Raw genomic sequence first — 7,080 nt, forward strand, 5'->3', positions numbered from 1 at the left:
GTTCATGGGTCTGAAAATTTGCCTTGAGACTCGCATCAGGTGCTATGGCATCTTGATATTCGGGCTTGACGACCAGGCCATGTATAGGGTGTTACATGTCTTCTATGATTTTATAAGCTCGTTTGTACGTATGGAACATGAGAGATTCGCCAGATACTTTGTCTAAGCTAGATCTAATGTGTCCGTCAACATTGTTGTAGAATATTTGGATCTGAAGTCATACTTGCAGTCCATGGTGTGGGCATTTCCTTAGCATAGTCTTGAAATGCTCCCACGCCTCGTATAAGGACTCACCTTCGTATTGTTTAAAGTTGACGATTTCTCACCTCAGCTGAATGGTTTGACTAATTAGGAAAATTTTATAGAAAAAATTTTATGCTAGATCGTTCCATGTTATAATGGAACTCGATTCTAGTGAGTACAACCAATCAGTCGCATTGTTGCATAAGGAGAAGAAGAATAATCGAAGATGCACAACATCACCGGATACCCCATTATACTTGAAAGTGTCACATAGTTGAATAAATCGCTTCAAGTGCTGATTTTGGTCTTCAACCATGTTGCCCTTGAACTGTAGCTTGTTTTGGATAACTTGAATCGTGACCGTTTTCATCTCAAAATTATTGGCGTTAATCGTCGGCCATTCTATGCTTCCTCGCACCACATCTAATGTAGGTAGGGTGTACTTGCACAATGTTCGCTGAGCCATTGGGACTTTGTAACACCCCTCACTCGTATCCAACGTCGGGATAGGGTTCGAGGCGTTAACAGACTTAAACATTCACAACAACACATAACATATTGCCAACCATGCATAGCAAACAAGCATATGCACATCACCAATATCAAACATAACATAAATAGCTAGATTTATAAGTCAGAATCATTAGCTCAAAGACCAATATATTTGGCCAAATTATAATAACACATGTTATAAAACTAGGTCCCTATACATGCCATTCACTTGATAATTCTAGCATATGTGTTTATACTGTCAAGGTGTTGGCTTGATAGTGTGATGCTGCCTCCGACGATCTCCAACCCTGAGCTAACTTGACAATACTAAAAGAAATGGAAAGGAGGGGGTAAGCTTTACGCTTAGTAAGCTCGCATGAAATAATAATAAGCAATTTACTAACATGCTTTCCATAGTAAAACTAACCCAATTGTACATTTACACATGTTCTAGTTAAGCTACTTTCTTGAGTCATAGTCACTAAATCATTTATATCTGGAGTTACGAAACTCCAAATTAAGATCCGTAATTTTCCCAGAAACTAGACTCATAGATCTTTCCACCATAAAATTTTCAGAATTTTTGGTCCAACCAATAGCTACAATTTATTATTCAAAGTCTCCCATGTTTCTATTTGACAGCTTCGACCTTTAAAATTTATTTATCTCATAGTACAAGACTCGGATAATGTTCCCGTTTGTTTCTATTAAAATTAGACTCATAAAATATTCTAAAAATATAAATTATAACCCATAATTATTTTTCTAAAATTTTTAACAATTTTTCCAAGTCAGAATAAGGGATCTCAAATTCATTCTGACACTGTCTCACAAAAATTAGAACATCAAATAATATACAACTCTTTTGCTCCCCTTGTTTCCTTTATATGAAAATAGACTCATTAAGCTTTAATTAAATAATTTATTTGAAATTTAATTCAACTTACACAATTTTTGGTGAATTTTCAAATTCACACAACTGCTGCTGTCCAACACTGTTTTACTACTAAAATTCACTCTTACATAATTTCACTTAATCCATTTTGTCTTATCGAAGTTCACTCAAATATTGAGCATATTGCTCAAAAATTTCTTAAACATATACCTGCACTTATTCATCATATAATCATGTTCACATGTATTTTTACTTAATCGATTTTCCCGTTGAACTCTTCGGAATAATAACTGATACTCAGTTGCCTGCACATATTTTCACACTTGTAGCCAAAGCTATCTGGTATTATAGTAGCCTACACTTTGTACTACACATGCGACCAATTATCTGGTACACGTAGTAGCCTGCACTTAGTACTACACACATGACCTAACCATCTGATACACGTAGTAGCCTGCACTTAGTACTACACATGCGACCAATTATTCGGTACACGTAGTAGCCTGCACTTAGTACTACACACATGACCTCACAATAGATCATTCGTATTATTTCTATTCCAAAGGCTCAACCGGGAAATTCCTCACTTTCCAACATGTTACAATTTATTCATAGTCCTTTTTCAATTTGCAATTTACAACAAATAATCATTCTATAGGCAGCCACATTTCATATGATAACAAAATATAATAAAATAAAAATAATCGATAAATTATTTACGTACAAACTTACCTCGGATCCAGAAATGGAAATTTACCATTCTAGTCCATAACCTTGTATTTTCCCGATTTAAGCCCAAATCTCGATTTCCTTGATTATTAAGCTTGGAAGCTTGGCCAAACCCTAACCATGGCTGCTCTTGGTACATTCTACTGTAGCAAGAAGAAAGGGACACATTTGGAGTTTAAAATTTGTCTTTTAATTCATTTTACCCCTAAATGACCAAAATGCCCTTTTTACTATTCTTTCAAATTTTACCCAATCAAGGTCATTTTTGTCCAACAAGTTATACAATGATTTAATTATCATTTAAAGACCTCCCATGGAAAATTTCATAACAATTTGATACCTCTAACATGTAGAACTCAACTTTTGCACTTTTTACAATTTAGTCCTTTTTACTAAATTGAGTGCCCAAACTTCGAAATTTTCGAATGAAATTTTCACGAAATCATTTTGTGAAATCGTAGACCATAAAATTTTTCTCATCGGATTTGTGGTCCCGAAACCACTGTTCTGACTAAGCCCAATATCAGGATGTTACAGACTTTTTCCCAGTTATTACCTTGTTGCTCACATAGATCTTGGAATAATGGGTTTTCCCGAGGTAAACTAATTGCCGCAGTGGATCATTGTTCATTGCTTGACGATTGCACCTAATAAGTTCCTCCAGATCTGAGTATGGTTCGATTGGAATGCTAAAGCTTCGGGTCACAAACGACTTGAAAAGAAAATAAAAATAAACAAAAATTAAAATTGTAACTATAGGTCCTAACATTCCTACTTATTTTATTAATTATAAAAAAATATTTTCACAATTTATTGTCGAAACCTCCCCGACAATGATGCCAACAACTTAACCGCCTATAAACGAGTTATCGTTTATAGTAAAAATATAACACCAAAACTATAAGAATTGAGAACGGAGATGTCCGCAAGTGCACGAGTCAAATTGTAATATAGTTTGTACAATGAAATACTTGAAAGTATTCCGACGATCGTACCTAATGAAAGATGGAATAAATTACAAAAACCTTTTTACAATAACAGGTTTAAGTAGTAGTAATTAATTCCTATATTACGATAAACCATAAAATAGATTAAGGAGAAAAATTAAATAGCAAAAATAAATAAATAAGAAAAATAAAAAAAGATAAAAATAAAAAAACCAATCAAAAAGATTAACTCGCTTCAGGGTTTGCAACTATATTCTGATTAGGGTTTTAGAGTGGCTTAGCCACCAATTAAACAATTATTACCTCCCGACCTTTAATTAACTAATCAATTGGTTTATACTCACTTATTTTCCGACCTCACTTGTTCAACCAAGATAAATTATGATTTACTCGATTCGACTTATCTCTCGACCTCGTCTAACCTATGATAACTTCCTAGGTTTGTCAATCCTAGTGGTTTAAGAACATATAATTCATACCAACTAATCTCTCTTGAGAAACCCTAAATCCTTCATTAATCACATCCTCATCCACTCATTAATCTGTCCTAAGGGTTTTAGTCATTTATGCTATTCATAATCTCAATTCCAATTAAATAAATCATGTGAAAAACACGATTGATTCAAAAGATAAAAGAAATTTGAATAATCATGGATCTGATATCGAATGAGAAATGGAGTAACAAATTGATTGATTGGAATAAATAATTAAATCAAATGCAAAAGAAAATAAATTGAAATACTTTAATAATATAAATTCGGTATTCGACACGTCCCATGTCTTCATATAAGGTTGATTGCGTGGACCAAAATAACCTCGACATACTTGGGTAGGAAATCGACTACCTGTGTCGTGCCACACCATGTCTATGGCGCGACACGAAACACAATTTCTGCCTTGTGTCGTTCGTTTTGTGCTTTGACATCCTGAGAAGCTTGTGCATCACTTGTCATTTGTTTCCATGTCAATTGGGCCTATAAATCTTCATCCTACACACTTAATTAAACATATTAGCAGTACCTAAGGCTCGTGTCAGCCTATTGGGTTACAACACTTATAAAATATATTAAAAAATACTTATTTTACTAATATTTAATCCTAAGGCTTAAATACTGAAAACATAATATAGATTACTAAATTGCATAGAAAATAAGTTCCTTAAGTGCGGAATTGACCCGAATTAACTACTACATCTGACGGCAAGTCAATTATCGTATTAAATTTGCTCTATTTCTTAAAGTAAATGTAGTAATATAAAAAAAATATACTTATCCCTTTACTTTCTTATTTCGTTTGTTTTTACTCTCTCTATTTTTATTTTTTTTATTTCATAACAAAACCCTTTCTTTCCACTTGAAAAATTCTAACAGAAAATCTAATGGTTAGGAATAATTTTGATAATTCTCTTTCATTTAGTCAAAAGTTGTTTCCTTCCAATCACAAAAATTAAAATTGATTTGTATACTACAGTAAAAAAAATTATATAACAGGTATAATTTTAATTAAAAATATAAAATACTAGTGTATAAAGATAATCAAAATTATTGTCTACAACAACAATATAAAAAATTGACATTTTATAAAAAAATTATAAAATTACTAAAAATGTAAGTTTAAATGAATATGGATAATCTGAGGTCCATTTATTAGAATTATAAGAATTATTTCACATCATTTGACAAATGGAAGTTGAGATTGAGATGGTTTTAGAAATCATTTTGTCATTTTCAGAACATTTTTAGTAAGTTACTATTTATATATTATTATGTTCTGATTTTTTAATTTCTTGAGGTTTTAGTATTTAATTTTATTTCAATCTTTCTACAATCAGTTTTCAACTAGAAAATATCTTTATACTTAAGAAAAACCCCTTTAATATAAAGGCAAACTTGTTCTTTTTCTTGTTGGAAAAGTGTTAACAACAAATTATGATAAATCTCTTTCTTTTAGTCAAAAATAGTCTCCCTTCCAATCATAGAAAATAAAAACAATTTGTATACTACGGTAAAAAGAACATATATATTTTTTTTTGAAAGGAAAAGTATATAACATATATTCATTTAAAATATAAAATACTAATATATAGAGACAATCAAATTATTTTATGATAACAATATAAAAATATAATATTTCTATTAAAAATTTAAAATATATAAAATTACTGTTTAAAATGAATCTTTTGACAAAGTCACGTTCACATTCTTTGAAATATCAACATCCACTTTTTAAATTATAAAAAATATTTTACATCCAAAATAACATGGGGAAATAGAAGTTCAGATTCAAAAGATTCTAGATGTCATTTTGTCTAGTTTCATTCTAGACAAGATTTTTTTGTAATTTTTTTGTAATTTTTTTGTAATTTTTTTTATTTGTTACTATTAATAAATTATTATGTCATGGAGGTTTTATAAAGTATTAATATGTTAGTATTTGATTTTATTTATTACAATATTTGTATAATTAATTTTTTATAAATATATATAATTACTAGAAAAACATGTTTAAAAATGAATCTAGATAAAATTATGTCCATATTCTTCAAAATCTAGATAATTATTTGTCAATGTTCGTGAAATAAATTTTTTTATACATTTATATATTTTTTAAAAAATAATTTTCATGCTTTTTTTAATTTTAAAATAATAATTTAAAAACTTGATAAAATTAAAAATATATAAATTTACTAAAAAAATCACTCCAAAAAGAATTTGGACAAGTTGTTGTCCAAGTTCATCTGAAACTAGATAAACATTAGGTTCATTCTTGACATGAAATAATTTTTATAAATTTAGATATTTTAAAAATACATTTTTTTATATTTTATTTTTTTTATAATTTTAAAAATAAAAACATAAAAAATTAATATTTTAAAAAATTAAGAATAAATAAAATTACTAAAAAACTCGAATCCAGAATGAATATGGAATAACTAGTGTCCAGGTTCATCTAAATCTGGACAACAATTTGTTCATGATCATTCTCAACATGAAATTATTTTTATAATTTCTTTTATAAATTTATATATTTTCAAAAAAAATTATTAAGACTAATGATATGAAGGTGCTACGTAGCATTGTATTATTTGTTACTGATGCCACACCATCAAATTCTATCCAAGATATTATTGAAGTATCAAAGTGTGATAGAATCTAAATTTAGATGCTAAAAATAATTTAATACCAACCTAGCAAATTTTGTATTAATCCATGAAAAAAATTATTTTTCGATATGTGTAAAATTTTATTGTAACTTTCGCTAAAATCAATCAAATATACCCTAAATTAACACTGCTTGGTCATACATCCTCTCTGTAGAAGCCCAAATTGCCCAGGCCCGATTACATCAAAACCCAACCAAACCTCTAAACCCACTAAAACCCTTAACCCATGACCCATTTACATCTACACAAACCCATTACAAAACTCAAATATTAAACCCAATTCAAAAGCCCATTAAGCCCCCCCAAAAAAAACCTAACCCCCCTAAAAAATAAAAACCAAGAAACCCTAGCCACCTAGCCACTTTCCCACTTGCCCCATTTTTCCTCCCATTTTTGATATCCATTGCTACCACCATCACCTACAAAATAGAAAAATAAATAATAGAAAATCATGTAAAAGATGGCTATAAAAAGCCATTCAAAAATCATGTAAAGGGGGGGATTTTACAAAGATTGAAAAAGGAGACAAACACAAAAATCCTTTCAAATTTTGAACACAAAAGAAACATCAATAAAAAGATTGCATTTTTTCTTTTTCTCCTCTTCTTTCG

General features: G+C 29.8%; 1 non-coding gene across 1 annotated transcript; it reads left to right on the top strand.

The window, feature by feature from the left end:
* The first annotated feature begins 227 nt into the window (after positions 1 to 227).
* On the top strand, positions 228 to 333 carry LOC121209076 (small nucleolar RNA R71). The gene has a single exon (XR_005904193.1). It is a non-coding gene; the product is annotated as a small nucleolar RNA R71 (small nucleolar RNA).
* The last annotated feature ends 6,747 nt before the right edge of the window (positions 334 to 7,080 follow it).

The sequence above is a fragment of the Gossypium hirsutum genome, chromosome A10 (assembly GCF_007990345.1).
Source record: "Gossypium hirsutum isolate 1008001.06 chromosome A10, Gossypium_hirsutum_v2.1, whole genome shotgun sequence".
NCBI classification, from domain to species: Eukaryota; Viridiplantae; Streptophyta; class Magnoliopsida; order Malvales; family Malvaceae; genus Gossypium; species Gossypium hirsutum.